Below are 15,793 nucleotides of genomic sequence, written 5' to 3'. Positions count from 1 at the left end.
TCACATTGATGTTTCTCTCTGTCTTTCCCTCCCTTCCACTCTCCCTAAAAATCAATGGAAAATTATCCTTGGGTGAGGATTAACAAAAATAATAATAATAAAGAGATCATCCTAAGCACTGTGACAATTCAAGGAAAAAAGACAAATCTTTTTTTAAAGTATATTTTATTGATTTTTTACAGAGAGAAAGAGAGGGACAGAGAGCCAGAAACATCCATCAGCCACCTCCCGCACGCCCCCTACTGGGGATGTGCCCGCAACCAAGGTACATGCCCTTGACCGGAATCGAACCCGGGACCCATCAGTCCACAGGCCGACGCTCTATCCACTGAGCCAAACCGGTTAGGGCACAAATCTTTTTTAAAATGGTGTTAGAACAACTGAGTCTGTATGAGGGGGAAACTTAATCACAACCCCCACCTCACTCCATATACAAAAACTAGTTTGAGATGGATCATAGACCTAAAGTTAAAACTCAAATCACAAAGCTTATAGAATAACAGGAATGTCTCTATGACCTTGGCATAGGCAAGATTTCTTAGGGGGGAAAAAAGACCATTAAAGATGAAATTGATAAATTGGACCATATAATTAAGTGGGTTCATCAAAAGAAACTTAAGCCCAACAGGCGTGGCTCAGTGGCTGAGCTTCGACCTATGAACCAGGGAGTGATGGTTTGATTCAGGTTAGGGCACATGCCCGGGTTGCAGGCTCGATCCCCAAAGGGGGCATGCAGGAGGCAGCCAATCAATGATTCTCTCTCATCATTGATGTTTCCATCTCTTCCTCTATGAAATCAATAAAAATATATTAAAAATAAATAAGTACATAAATACATAGAAAAAAATTTAAGAAAATGAAAGGGAAGTGAAGTCAGAAGAAATATTTACAATGCATATATCTGTTAAAGGACTTGCATCCCATAATACCAAAACACCCCAATAAGAACATTGCTCTAAACACCCTCCTGAGAATAGATGAAGAGGAGTAAGCGAGGCAGCAGGGAGACCAGCTGCTTCTCACCAGTATTGCAATAATACGGTTTGGCTCAGTGGATAGAGCATCAGCCTGCAGACTCAAGGGTCCCAGGTTCGATTCTGGTCAAGGGCATGTACCTTGGTTGCGGGCACATCCCCAGTAGGGAGTGTGCAGGAGGCAGCTGATCAATGTTTCTCTCTCATTGATGTTTCTAACTCTCTATCCCTCTCCCTTCCTCTCTGTAAAAAATCAATAAAATATAAAAAAATAATAATACAGGTGAATATGATGGCCACTCTGACCAATGGGGGTAGTGGAGAAGCACTCAGATTCTGTATATATTTTGAACTAAGCAGAATTGCTGACATACTGGATATGAGAGAAAAAAAATGAAATAAAAAAAATGCCTCCAAGATGCCATATTCATGTATTTGAAGACTCAGTATTGCAAAGATATCAATACTCCCCAATTGGTCTATAGGTACAATACAATCCCAATCAAAATCCCAAGAGAGTTTTAATTATCAAACTAATTATGGGCAGTTGCTCTTCGAGCTTGCCTGCTCTCTTTCCCTCTCTGAGAGTGTACTTTCGCTTTAATAAATCTTGCCACTGCCACTTGAACTCCTAAAAAAAAAAAAAAACCTAATTATGAAAGTTATAGGGAAATGCCAAAGGACCAAGAATAAGCAAGACAAACTTGAAAAAGAGCAAAGTTGGAGGATTTAACTATCAGTATCGAGACTTAAAGTTTTAGTTATTAAGTCCTAGCTGGTTTAGCTCAGTCGCTAGAGCATCAGCCTGCGACAGAAGGGTCCTGGGTTTGATTCCGGACAAGGGCACATGCCAGGTTGCAGGCTTGATCTCCAGTAGGGGCGTGCAGGAAGCAGCCAATGGGTGATTCTCATCTTTGATGTTTCTATCTCTCCCTCTCCTTTCCTCTCTGAAATCAATAAAAATATATTTTTAAAAAAGTTTTAGTCAATAAGACAGAGTGATTGACATTGGCACACTGTAGACCAATGGAATAGAATGGACAGTCCAAAAATACACTTGTTTTAAGACAAAAGTGACAATGTAGAGCTATGTGGAAAGAATAGTCTTTTCAATAAAAGATACTGTATATCTGGGAGGGTGGGAAGGGGGAGATGGTTCTTGCTTATGAACCTCACATTGTACACAAAATCAATTCCAGATCAATTCTAGATCTAAATGTGAAAAGTAAAATAACAAAACATGTAGAAAATAACAGAATATCTTTATGACCTTAGGGTAAGCAAAGATTTTTTAAACCAATATGAAAATCAGTAACTACAAAAGAGAAGATTGATAAGACATTAATCTCCAGGGAGCTTTGCTAAGCAAAAAAAGCTAATCCCAAAATGTGGCATACTATATCGTTCCATTTATATAACTTTTTTATTTTTAATTGCAGTAAAATATACAGAATAATAGACTAATGATAGGTTCAAGCCCTACACAGAATGGCGAAGGGATGTATGAAGACGTGTTTGGAAGACTGTATTTTGCAAAGACAGTGGCAACAATATCTTCTGTTCCACCTGTTTCTCTTACAGTGTGACTTTGACTTCCAATCAGAGGCAGAGCCGATGCCCGCTCCCCTTGAAACTGAGTGAATTTTGTGACTATTTACATCAGTAAAATATAGTAGACTGGACGCTATGTGACTTCTGAGGCTAGACCATGACAATGTAGCTTCTAACCACTATGTGAGCAGTCTGACTGTTCTGAGGTCACTGTGCTGTGAGGAAGCCCGAGCAGATAGACACACAGATAGGCCCTGAGTTATATGAAGAGAGAGAGAGATGCCTGGCCAGCCCCCAGCTCTTCCAGCCCCCATCTGACAGACCTCAAGCCAACTGAGCCCAGCCTACTTCCTGAAATCCTGACCCCCGAAGCAGTGAGAGAGAGTTTACTGGTAAGTTTCCATGTTTGGGGATGATTTATCACATAGCAATGGATGATGGGAATAGCATGCATAACTTCATTAGTCATCAGGGAAATGCAAATTAAAACCAGGATAAGATATCACTACACACCCACCATAATGACAGAGTAAAACAGAGAAGAGTAACAATACCAAGTGTAGATGAGGCTGTGCAGCAATTGGAACTTTGATACACTGCTGGTAGAAATGCGTACCGATACGACCACTTTGGAAATCTGTTTGACAGAATGTAGTACAGCTGAACATAGCATAGGTTTTGACCCAACCATTCCACTTCCAGCGGAAATATACATACATGTATGCACAAGAGTATTCATAGCAGCATTATGAATAACGACCCTCAAATTCAAACAACCCAAATGTTTGCCAATAGTGGAATGAATACAGTGTAGTATGTTCAGGAAATTAAATACTAACAGTAGCCCTGGCTGAGTAGCTCAGTTGATTAGAGTGTTGTCCCAATACACCAGGGCTGTGGGTTTGTCCCCGGTCAGGGCACAGACAAAAATTAATCCATGAACACATAAGTGGAACAAAAAAAAAATCGATGTTTCTCTCTCTCTCATCTCTGTAAAAATCAATAAGTAAAAAAGAAGCCCTAGCCGGTTTAGCTCAGTGGATAGAGCATCAGCCTGCAGACTGAAGGGTCCCGGGTTTGACTCAGGTCAGGGGTACATACCTCAGTTGCAGGTTCCCCTACCCTGATCCGGGTGCATCCAGGAAGCAACCAGTCGATGTGTCTCTCACATTAATGTCTCTCCCTCTCCCTCCCACTCTCTCTAAAAATCGATGGAAAAATATCCTTGGGTGAGGATTAACAAAAAAATAAAAGTAAGCAAAAAAGAAGTTAAATAAGTACTACACAGTAATGAAAATAAACAGATACATACAACAACTTGAATGAATCTCAAAATGGCCCTAAACGGTTTGGCTCAGTGGATAGAGCATCAGCCTGTGGACTGAAGGGTCCCAGGTTTGATTCCGGTCAATGGCACATGCCCGGGTTGTGGGCTCGATCCCCAGTAAGGGGCGTGCAGGAGACAGCTGATCAATGATTCTCATCATTGATGTTTCTATCTCTCTCCCTCTCCCATCCTCTCTGAGATCAATAAAAACATATTTTTTAAAAAATTTGTTCTTCTAATATAATAATACTCAATTTGCAAATTAAAAAAAAAGAATCTCAAAATGTTGAGAGAAAGAAGCCAGACCAAAAAAAAAATAATAATATATCATGGCCTGGCAGATGTGGCTCAGTGGTTGAGCATTGACCTAGGAACCAGGAGGTCACGGTTCGATTCCCTGTCAAGGCACATGCCTGGGTTGTGGGCTCAATCCCTAGTGTGGGGTGTGCAGGAGGCAGCTGATCAATGATTCTCATCATTGATTCTTCTATCTCTTTTCCTCTCCTTTCCTCTCTGAAATCAATTAAAAAAATATTTTTAAAAAGTAATAATACATTGTGTATCAGTCCATTATACAAAGTCTAAAAAAGTAGGTAAAGCTAATCTATGACATTAGAAATCAAGATAGAAGGTCATCTTTGGAGAAAAAGAGGTCATGACCAAGAGAGGACACAGGAGGCTCCTGGGAATGTTTTCTTTCTTGATCTGGGTGGCTCTTACATGGGTGTGTTAACTTTGTGATAATTCACTTATGAGTTGTGTACTTTTTGAATGTACTAGTATGTTGTACTTCAATAAAAAGTTAATTCAAAAATAAATTGCCACATGAAATATTCCTTGGTCATAAAAAAAGAATGAAATCTTACTATTTGAGATAGCATGGATGGACCTAGAGAATATTATGCTAAATGAAATAAGTGAGACAGAGAAAGACAAATACCAAATGATTTCACTTCTATGTGGAATCAAAAGAACAAAATAAATGAACAAACAAAATTGAAACAGGCCCGGCCAGTGTGGCTCAGTGGTTGAGCATTGACCTATGAACCAGGAGGTCACAGTTCAATTCCCAGTCAGGGCACATGCCCGGGTTGTGGGCTCAATCCATAGTGTAGGGCAGCCATGGGCAAACTACGGCCCGCTTGAAATGAATAAAACTAAAAAAAAAAAAAAAAAAAGACCGTACCCTTTTATGTAATGATGTTTACTTTGAATTTATATTAGTTCACATAAACACTCCATCCATGCTTTTGTTCCGGCCCTCCGGTCCGGTTTAAGAACCCATTGTGGCCCTCGAGTCAAAAAGTTTGTTGTCCTGACCGGTTTGGCTCAGTGAATAGAGCGTCGGCCTGCGGACTCAGGGGTCCCAGGTTCGATTCCAGTCAAGGGCATGTGCCTTGGTTGCGGGCACATACCCAATGGGGAGTGTGCAGGAGGTGGCTGATCGATGTTTCTAACTCTATCCCTCTCCCTTCCTCTCTGTAAAAGATCAATAAAATATATTTAAAAAAAAAAAAAAGTTTGCCCACTGCTGGTGTAGGGCATGCAGGAGGCAGCCAAGCAATGGTTCTCTCTCATCACTGATGCTCTATCTCTCCCTCTCCCTTCCTCTTTGAAATCAATAATATATATATATATATATATATATATATATATATATATATATATATTTTTTTTTTTTTTTTAATTGAAACAAATTTATAGATACAGAGAATAGATTGATGGTTGCCAGAGGAGAGAGGGGAGTGGGGACTGGGTAAAAAAAGATTAACCTATTAAGAAGTACAGCCCAGCTGGTGTTGCTCAGTGGTTGAGCGTTGCCCTATGAACCAAGAGGTCCCTGGTTCAATCCCTGGTCAGGGCACATGCCTGGGTTTTGGGCTTGATCCCAGGTGTGTGTTGGGGGGGGGTGGGGGGTGGGGGGGATGTGGGAGGCAGCCAATCTCGGTGATTCTCTCTCATCATTGATATTTCTATCTCTCTCTCCCTCTTCCTTCCTCTCTGAAATCAATTAAATAGAGGGCAGTAGCTCTCAGGGTTGACTTATGGATTAAATAAGTACAACATATATATCATTTTAGTAATCAGTTGGAAAATAAAATTTAAATTTAAAAAATGCCTGCGAGAGGGATTTATAAGCTGGCTACCACACAGATAATACCAGCTAATACATGCTAACTGCTCATGAAGTGCCATGCTTGAAGCTAACATGAACTCTGTCATTTAGTTATTATAATAACTATACACAACCCAGGCTCAATTCTTGAACCTCAATCACTGAACCACACCAGCCGGGCCTCTATTTTATAAAATGAGGGAACTGAGAAGCATGGAAGTGAAGGAACTTGCCCAAGGTCACACAGTGTCTGAGCCAATACCAGTACTGGAAGCCAGACTCTAAGACTCTGAGGTTCCTGCTTTTTTATTTATTTATTTATTGATTGATGAGAGAGAGAGAGAGAGAGAGAGAGAGAGAGAGAGAGAGAGAGAGAGAGAGATTGTTCCATTTATCTATGCACTCATTGGTTGCTTCTTGTATGTGACCTGACCAGAGATCGAACCCACAACCTTGGCATATCAGGACAAAGCTCTAACCAACTGAGCTACCAGGACCCTGAGACTCCTACTCTCTTTACTACTTTCTGTTGACCTTCACGAAAGGGAGGCCTGGGTAGCTGCATGGGGTCTAACTAGGAGGTGGTCCTAGTTAGCCTTAATGCCAGGAACAATGGCTAACGAGAGGAAATGATCAGAGGGGCCTGGGAAAGGCCGCCTGCAAGAAAACAGGCAGGGGCCTTGCTGAAAGAGGCTTGAAGGATGCTGGAGAGGAGAAGGGGGCAATAATTTGTGAATGGAGGGAGGGGGTGACGCACCTGCATTAAAGCCAATGGACTCTGAGAATGGAGTGAACCAGGCCTCCATCCCCAGAGCCTGGAACCAGTCTCAGGAAGGGGGATGGTGCAGTACAGAGCCTCTTGTCTAAGCCCTCAGAGGCCTGCCCAGGGACCTAGATGAGGCAAAGAGTGTGCAGACTGGGCTCCTGGAGGGCACAGGTAATGCTGCTCCCCCACTTCCTTGTGCTCATGGCTCCAACCTTGGGAATTGGGTATGGGAGACACAGGGTCTACCTCCCTTCTCTGTTCTTTCCAATCTCTGGGCCTCAGGCCCAGCACAGAGGGGGTTAAAGGCCCTGGAGCCTTTACCTAAAAGAGTGTGGGGGGCAGGGAACTGTCACAGGGAACCTCGTCTGACCTGATAATCCAGGCGGCCTATCTCTTCCATAGCAGCTGTGGAGCAGACAGATTGTCCTGGCAGGGAGGAGGGTGGTAAGGGCCTGGCTGATGGCGGGAAGGATTTGAGGAGAGAGGAACACCCAGGCTCCCTGGGGATACTTTCCCACCTAACAGCTACCTTTAGTACTGTGCATGGAGACTGGATAGGTCAGGGCTGGAGTCTGGCTGGACATGGGGATTCCCACTGACCCAGAGAACAGGAGCTGGGAGCTAATGAACAGATTTGGGGAGATGTTAACTGAAAAGGCTCCGTTTCTGACTCAGTATGTGCCCAGGCGGATATGCGCTATCATGTACATCTGCACAGGTATGTGCGTGAGCACACATGCCCATGGTACATGCCCCACTGGGACGGACAAGTAGGAGAAGCCCTCTGCAACGCCAGCACAGGAGCGAGGCATTTGTTGAGTTCCTGTAATATATGAGCCAAGCTCTAGGTTAGAAAGTTTCACCTGTACTATCTTATTTCATGTACCCAACAATCATTGAAAATAAGGCATTTTAAGCCCATTTTACTGATAAGGAAGCCAGAACTCCAAGAGCAGGGCAGGGTGCAGGTAGTGGAGCCCTGGCTCTGACAAACCTAAAGCTGTGCTTTCCCCTTCCGGCTCTGAGTCCGTCCTGGGCAGATGGTTCTCAACCTTCCTAATGCCGCGACCCTTTAATATAGTTCCTCATGTTGTGGTGACCCCCAACCATAAAATTATTTTCGTTGCTACTTCATAACTGTAATTTTGCTACTGTTATGAATAGTAATGTAAATATCTGATATGCAGGATGTATTTTCAGGGGTCGTGACCCACAGGTTGAGAACCGCTGGCAGAAGAAAAGCAAGAACTCTTTAAGGCACAACCCCTGAACCAGAAAGGCCGAGGCTGTCTCTGCTGTTCAAGCCAAAGATGGCCTGGGATTCCAGGGCATGTGAGCTCCATGGGGGCCTGGCTCACAAGCTGCGGGAGGTTAGAGGAAAGAGAGGGGATTATTGTTTGGTTGGAGTTGCCCAAGAGCAGTTTGTGGAAGAGGTTTTAAAAGGAGTCAGATAGCCCTAGCCGGCTTGGTTCAGTGGATAGAGCCTCAGCCTGCGGACTGAGGGGTCCCAGGTTCGATTCCGGCCAAGGGCATATGCCTGGGTTACGGGCTCCATCCCCAGTAGGGGGTGTGCAGGAGGCAGCCGATCAATGATTCTCTCTCATCATTGATGTTTCTATCTCTCTCTCCTCCCTTCCTCTCTGAAATCAATAAAGAAATATATTTTTTTTAAAAATAAAAGGAGTCAGAGAGGTGGGAGGACGCAAGGCAGTGGAAGTAAGGATGGAAGCCTTGCATCCTGCAGTAGCTTCCCATGCTTTCTTTCACTGACTCTTCCCAAGGATCTTGTGACTTTGCCATCCCCATTTGAGAGATGAGGAAACAGACTAAGAGAGATGGAGTAAACAATACTCAGAATCACATTACTGGTAAGTGGCAAAACTCAGGTCTGAGTCCATTGCCTCTGCAACTCAAAGGCTCCACAGAGCCCCGGCTGGTTTGCTCAGTGGTGAGAGTGTTGGCCCACAGACTGAAGGGTTGTGGATTTGATTTCGATCAAGGGCATGTACCTCAGCTGCAGGCTCAATTCCCGGCCCAGATCAGGGTGCATATGGGAGGGAGGCAACCAATTGATGTGTTGATGTGCTTCTCTCACATTGATGTTTCTGTCTTTCCCTCTTCCTTCCACTCTCTAAAAATCAATGGAGAAGGTATGTTCAGGTGAGGATTGACCAAAAACTAATTAAAAGCCCCTTAGAGACACACACACACAAAATCAACTTCATTCAGAGCAGGTCTGTGCACAGAACCTGCGATGGAGAGTCTGGAGAGTAGAGCGCTGGTCCTGCCTCTTTCTTTCTTTCTTTCTTTTAAATATATTTTTATTGATTTCAAAGAGGAAGGGGGAGAGAGAGAGGGGGGGGAGAGAAGAGAGAGAGAGAGAGAGAGAGAGAGAGAGAGAGAGAGGGAAACATCAATGATGAGAATCATTGATCAGCTGCCTCCTGCACACCCCACACTGGGGATTGAGCCCACAACCCGGGCATGTGCCCTGACCAGGAATCAAACCATGACCTCCTGGTTCATAGGTTGAAGCTCAACCACTGCACCATGCCAGCCAGGCCTGCCTCTTTTTCTGACTTACTGTGTGATTCAGGGCCACACATTTTCTCCAGAAGCCTCAGTATCTCTATTATAAAACTGGCGTGCAGCCATCTTTTGGAGACTGATGGACATTGGCAAAGCCCCCAAGGGTCCCACTGCATCTGGGTTCATTGCTCAACATGCGCACTTGCTCATGGGGCCAAAAGGCATAGAGAGTGTAAAAGCACTTGAGCACACGTTGGCCACTGCCGGCAGGGTTGGCATCTATTCGGTGTAAGGCATCCTCTGAGCACCTCCCAGAATAAAGCCCACGAAGGGTGCTGGGGCCACAGAAAATAATCAGACAGGGTGCTGCTCATGGACTATTAGAGACAAATAAGGACCGGCGAATTCTCACAGGGTAATGAGGAAAACAGAGCAGGTCCAAAGTCTGCACATAGAGGGGCCAGTGTCAGGGCGGGTCAGAAGCTTCACAGGCTGCTCATGATGAAACGAAAATGGGGATAAAGCTGGGATAAAAGGCAGTCGCCAGCAGTTGTCCCTGACAAACCCCCGAGATCTCAAGCTCCAATCTATCACACGGGAGGAAAAGGTGAGAACCGTTTTCCAGCTCTTCTTTTTCCACACCTCTTCAGCTGCGAGAACCTGCTCTTGCTCTGGGACTCCTGTATCGAAAGCAAAACAGGAGAGCAAGAACCTCCCAGAACTTCTCCAAGTCCTCAGTTCCAGGATGAGTTTTGCTGCTGATGTCAGGCTATGAGTGAGACCGTGAATATTATTTAGCCTTTTTCATGTTTGCCAACTTCATGAAACTTAATAAAGCAACCAAGAAGAAATTAAGAGTCATTTTATTTTAATAAAAACAAACAAAAACAAAATGGAGGCATGCCCTCCCCCCTCTCGGGAGTGTGCCTGCCTTTCCCTTCCCTTTCTTTCTCCCCAGGAGCATTGCTTTCGCCGTTCTCTCTCCTAAGCGCCTAGGGCCCTTCTGTTGCCTCTGTAGCTTGTTTCCTGAGCCCATTTCTTCTGGGGCTCACTTTTACTACCTCTGTGACTTTCTAAGTGAACTTTTTCTTATCATTTGAAAAAAAAAGAGAGTATTTTTACTCAACCAATAGGAAATTAGGAGTAATTTTGCTAGCTAAACCTATTCTTTTAAAAAAATATTTTATTGATTTTAGAGAGGAAGGGAGCTATGCCTCCCCCCAGGGATTGAGCCTGCAACCCAGGCATGTGCCCTGACTGAACCGGTGACTTTCTGGTGCATGGGATGATGCTCAGCCAGCTGAGCCACACCAGCCAGGACTGAACATATTTTTTTTAAATATATTTTTATTGATTTCAGAGAGGAAGAGGGAGAGAGAGATAGAAACATCAGTGATGAGCCCTAACTGGTTTGGCTCAGTGGATAGAGTGTCGGCCTGCAGACTGAAGGGTCCCAAGTTCCATTCCGGTCAAGGGCATGTACCTTGGCTGCAGGCTCGTCCCCAGTGGGAGATGTGCAGGAGGCAGCTGATCAATGTTTCTGACTCTGTCCCTCTCCCTTCCTCTCTGTGAAAAATCAATAAATATATTTTTTTAAAAAAAGAAACATCAATGATGAGAGAGTATCATTGATCGACTGCCTCCTGCAAGCCTCCCACTGGGGATCGAGCCCACAACCCGGGCATGTGTCCTTGACCGGAATCAAACCTGGGACCTTTCAGTTTGCAGGCCAACCTCTATCCACTGAGCCAAACCGGCTAGGGCTGAACATATCTTTTAATGAGCATCCCCATGTGTTGTGTGTCTATGTGGGCATCAGACATGTGTTGTACACATTAAGTGTGTGTCTGTGTATCTGTGGGAATATGCTGTTGCCTTCCTGTTCCTCTTAGGGACCTAGGTTCCCCGATGCTGAGAGGAAGAGGGAACACTGAAGCATTGAATGTTTCTTTCCCCTTCTCTGGCTTCAGTTTCTTCTCTTATATAAATGAGGAATTTGAACTCCATGATGTTGAAGGACTCTTTAACTTCACTTGCCACATGGTTTAAGGACTTCATTCAAAAGCCTGGTGGGTTTTGCTCAGTGGTTAGAGCGTTGACTCGCTGACTGAAGGGTTGCGGGTTGGATTCCTGGTCAAGGGCATGTACCTGGGTTGCAGGTTTGATCCCCAGCCCTGGTCAGCAGGAGGCACCCCCCGCTGTGTCTCTCTCTCATTGAAGTTTCTCTCTCTCTCCGTCCTTCCTCCCTCCTTCCCTCCTACTCTCTAAAACAGCGGTCGGCCAACTTTTCAGACCTCCAGTTGACAACCGCTGCTCTAAAAATCAACAGAAATAATATACTTGAGTGAGGATTTTTAAAAAAGTCTAAATAAGAGTCAAGGACTAAAAGTTGCAATGGAAAGGACTAGAATTAGACTTTAGAAGGATAAGGTCCCAGACTAGTCCACCCTGGCCTCAGGAGAGCCATGCAGCTCCTAGTCTGAAGTAAAAGCTCTTAGAATGCAAGGCTGAACCCAAGGTCCCCAGCCCCATGCCAGCCAGGCAAAGGGTGAGTCTCCATATGACTTGGGGAAAGGAAGGACTCCCATCCTCTCCCCCTTCGGGCTCAGAGGAGGCACGGGGACTAAAAAGCAGCCGTCAGGAGACCGTCAGGAGACGCGGGAAGCGTCCTCAGGTCCGACTGTGGCCCTGCTGGCTCTTGATAAGCAGAAAGGCCCCACCCTGATAACCACAAGCCTGCTTATCAGGGCCCCCAGCCCACCCCTCCCAGGCTCACTCTCCTCCAGCCCACACCCTGATCACAGGCCCTCCACCCCAGCCGGGCCACAGCCACAGACGTCTGGTTGGCCGAGATACTGTTCTTCTCTACCTCCAGGACCCCTGGGTTCTGTCCACGCTCACCTTTGGGGGTCAAGCAGAAGCCTAGACAGTGAATGGCATAAAGTTTAGCCCTAATGCATGGAGCCTTTACTCTGGTAAAGGAGCCTGAACTATCTGTGGGGTCTCTGAGTAGGAGGGGTCACAGGACAGGAAAGGGGGTCACAGGGAGGCAAGAATAGACATAATTCCTCACTTGGTTAGAGCACCTGGGTTTACAAAGGTTTCTCACTTAATTCTTACAACTTAGTGAAGTGGCACTTTGCCCCCAGTCACATGCTCATGAGAGAGAAAAGGAGGGAAGAAAACTGACATTGGTTCTCTACATGGTAGGCTCTGATCTGGGTTTGAATTGAATGCTGTTAAAAAAACAAAAGTCAACCAAGTAAATTTGAAGGTCTAGTTGGCTTTAAGGGATTCATGAATCCCATCCATCGACTAGAAAGGCTCTGTGAGGGGTTGTACAAAATAAAAGGCTTTTATAGGGAGAAGAGTGCAGCAGGGGACTAGTAACAAAAGAAAGGAGTATTTGGGGGCCTTGACTTCTTTGAGGGGGGAGGGGAGAATGAGAAGGGTTTTTATTGCCTCTTCTTTCTACAGGAGATGGAGAGGGCTCCCATGACAGATTACCTTACTGATGCATGACCAGGAAATTCCAGGCTGATTATTGTATTTCTGGGAGAGGTAGAAACTTCAATTATATCAGGTAATCTAGGTTTGCTTCATGGGCTTTTAGGACAGTGACATCATTTCGGGCCTGTGAGTTTCTCTTAAACAGTGCTTATATCATCCTGGCAACCATGAGGTGGGTATGGATAGCTCCTATTTTATAGTTGAGGAAACTGAAGCTGAGGGAACTTGGTCCAAAGTCACCGAGATGGGTGCAGTAGAGTTGGGACCGTCACTCAAGGCCTGTGGCCTCTAAACCTGGGCTCTCTCAACGGCCTTGACCTGCTTTCAAGAATATTTCATGTACCCTGCCTGGTGGCTCAGTTGGTTGGGGTGCTGTCCTGTGCACCAAAAAGTTATGGGCTCAATTCCCAGTCAGGGCACATGGTTTCAATCCCCAGTTGGGGCATGTACGGGAGGCAACCGATTGATGTTTCTCACATCCATTTCTCTCTCTCCCTCTTCCTCTCTCTCTAAAAATCAGTAAGAAAACATATCCTCGGGTGAGGATTGTAAAAAAAATAAGAATCTTCTAGTCTTGCTGAGGTGGCTCAGTGGCTGGGCATCGACCTATGAACCAGGAGGTCACGGTTCGATTCCCAGTCAGGGCACAAGCCCAGGTTGCAGGCCCGATCCCCCAGTGTGGGTTTGCAGGAGGCAGTCAATCAATGATTCTCTCTCATCATTGGTGTTTCTATCACTCTCTCCCTCTCTAAAATCAATAAGAATAATTTAAATAAAAAAATAATATTGTATAAGCTTTCAGATGTTTAACAACGGGCCTCTCCTGTGCCTTCAGTGAGTCTGTGGGAAGAGGGTGAAGTAGGAATGAACTTGCTTGAACCCCTTCTGTGGGCCGGCACTAGCACTGTTCAGTGTTTTACTAGTAGCTAATCACCTGCTCTCTGTGAACTGGGGACTGTTATTAAAAATGACTTGCCTGAGAGAGCAACACCTTAGTCCATCTGCCTTCCCAGGCCAAAGTCTCTCTCCTCCCCCACATTACATTGGGTTCAGTTCCATGTCAGTCATTTGACATGAATGTTTAGTCACTACTCTGTGGTAGAGATACATTAGTGAATAAACAAGACCCTCATAAATCATTTACTTAATGCAAATAATCATACAAATAAATGAGCCCATAACTGGGGGATTTAACTAACCAGGGAAGACTTCCCGGAAGAGGTGACCCTTAGACATCTGAAGTGGGAATAGGAGCTAACTAGACAAGAAAGGAGGGAAGATCATGCAACCAGGGAAACACATGTGCCAAGGTTCTGTGACATCCGGAACTAGAACACCTCCAAGGAACCAGAAGAAGGTTGGGTCTCTCCTCCCACTCCTCATCCTGGCCTCATCTTCCCCTGCAGAGAAGGAGTGTAACTGCCTCCTAGAACACAGACCAGGTTCTCTAGGATAGGAAAAGTGGAAGAAGCAGATGTGTGTCCCCCAAGAATGGGGGTCTAATAGAAGCCCTGCTTTGAGGCGTCTCTACCCAGGAGTCTCCTCTTCCCCAGAGGCAGAGAACCAAATACTGCCGGGCTCCTACTCCTAGTGCCTTGATTTTGGAGAACAGACCCCTTATGTGGTCTCTCACAAGAGTTTGGGATTCAGCTGCCTTCAAATTTCCCAGCAGGGCACATACCTAGAGGACCTTGCCATGTAGAGGTAGGAAAGGGGTCTGCCTGCCTAGGTCTGGCCTCCTTGGGCTCAGCATAAAAGTAGACAGGGACCTTAGTGACTGAAATTTAGGCCAGAGCATGTCCCAGGAATCTAGAGATCCAGCTGTAAGGATCCTCCCTACCTTATAGAGATTCAACAGTCACACACACACACACACACACACACACACACACACACACACAACCTCCACCAGCAATTAAGCCCTGAAAAATGGGGTGAGGCTGTTTTTTCTCCTCCCTGGCCCAGCAGATAGATGGCCAGCTTTATGGGGATGAGAGTAAAGAGTGGATCCTAGGCTTGGCAAGGTCCATAGGAGTATGTGAGAAAGGGCATAATAGGGAGAGGGGCCAGTGACCTTCCTTCCAAGGTGTTCAGCAGGGAAAGGGTTAAGAGGCAGGGCCTTCCCCAGGGGAAAGTGCCCCACCCAGGGGAGGGGCCAGTAGATTAAAAGGCAGCGCTTGGAATCCAGGCAGGGACAGGGTGTCTCTTCCTCTCCAGTCTGCAATTCCTGCTCTAGGTAAGTGCCCCTCCTTTGGGTCTGTGTGTTGGTCTGACCAGAGGCAACCTTCTGCCTCATTAGGAGATCTCAGGCTTAACGCTGATGCTGGGTCCCTAAGGCGATCTCAGTTAGGTCCTTGCTCTGCAGAGTTCTCTGGGCCAGTGCCCTTCCCCTGACCCACATGGGAAGGAAGCTCTTGACTACAGAATCAAAACGCTAGGCCAGGAGCTGTGGAGCAAGGACAGGGGAGCTCTGTGTGTCCTGACCCGCCCTGCTCTGCCCCCAGGCCCTGGCTCTCCCTGCCGCAGCGCTCTCTAAGCCATGCTTCCTGTGATCCCTGCAGGGCCCTGGCTGGGATATCATCGTATACTGTAAGTTTGCAATGAGACACTACAGTATAGATGATGTACTAGTCCGGGCACCCTCAGCTCTGGAGCCTGATGAGAAGGGCAGAGGATGCCACAAGCCTACCTCGCTCACCGGTCAGTCTATCACAGCCTGCCTACAGACAGGGCACTTGGGAATGGCGAGGAAACCGTTACCATTACTGAGTTTAGTAATGGTAACGGTTCTCTTGCTGCACCCAGAAAACGTGCCAAGAAGAGACCTCAGAACCCTGGAGCAGACGACTGGAAGGGAGGGAGACTCCAGCTCAGGCAACAGGGTGGGGGTGAGGGAATGGGTAAGTTTTCTCTTTTCTGTTCTATAAAAATAAAGGTGGGGAGGGGGGATAAGGACACATTTGTAATACCTTAACTAATAAAGAATTAAAAAAATAAATAAATAAAGGTGAGAACCAGAA

This window comes from Myotis myotis, unplaced genomic scaffold (genome assembly GCF_014108235.1).
Source record: "Myotis myotis isolate mMyoMyo1 unplaced genomic scaffold, mMyoMyo1.p scaffold_m19_p_17, whole genome shotgun sequence".
In the NCBI taxonomy this organism is placed as follows: domain Eukaryota; kingdom Metazoa; phylum Chordata; class Mammalia; order Chiroptera; family Vespertilionidae; genus Myotis; species Myotis myotis.
Note: the sequence above shows the minus strand (reverse complement) of the source record.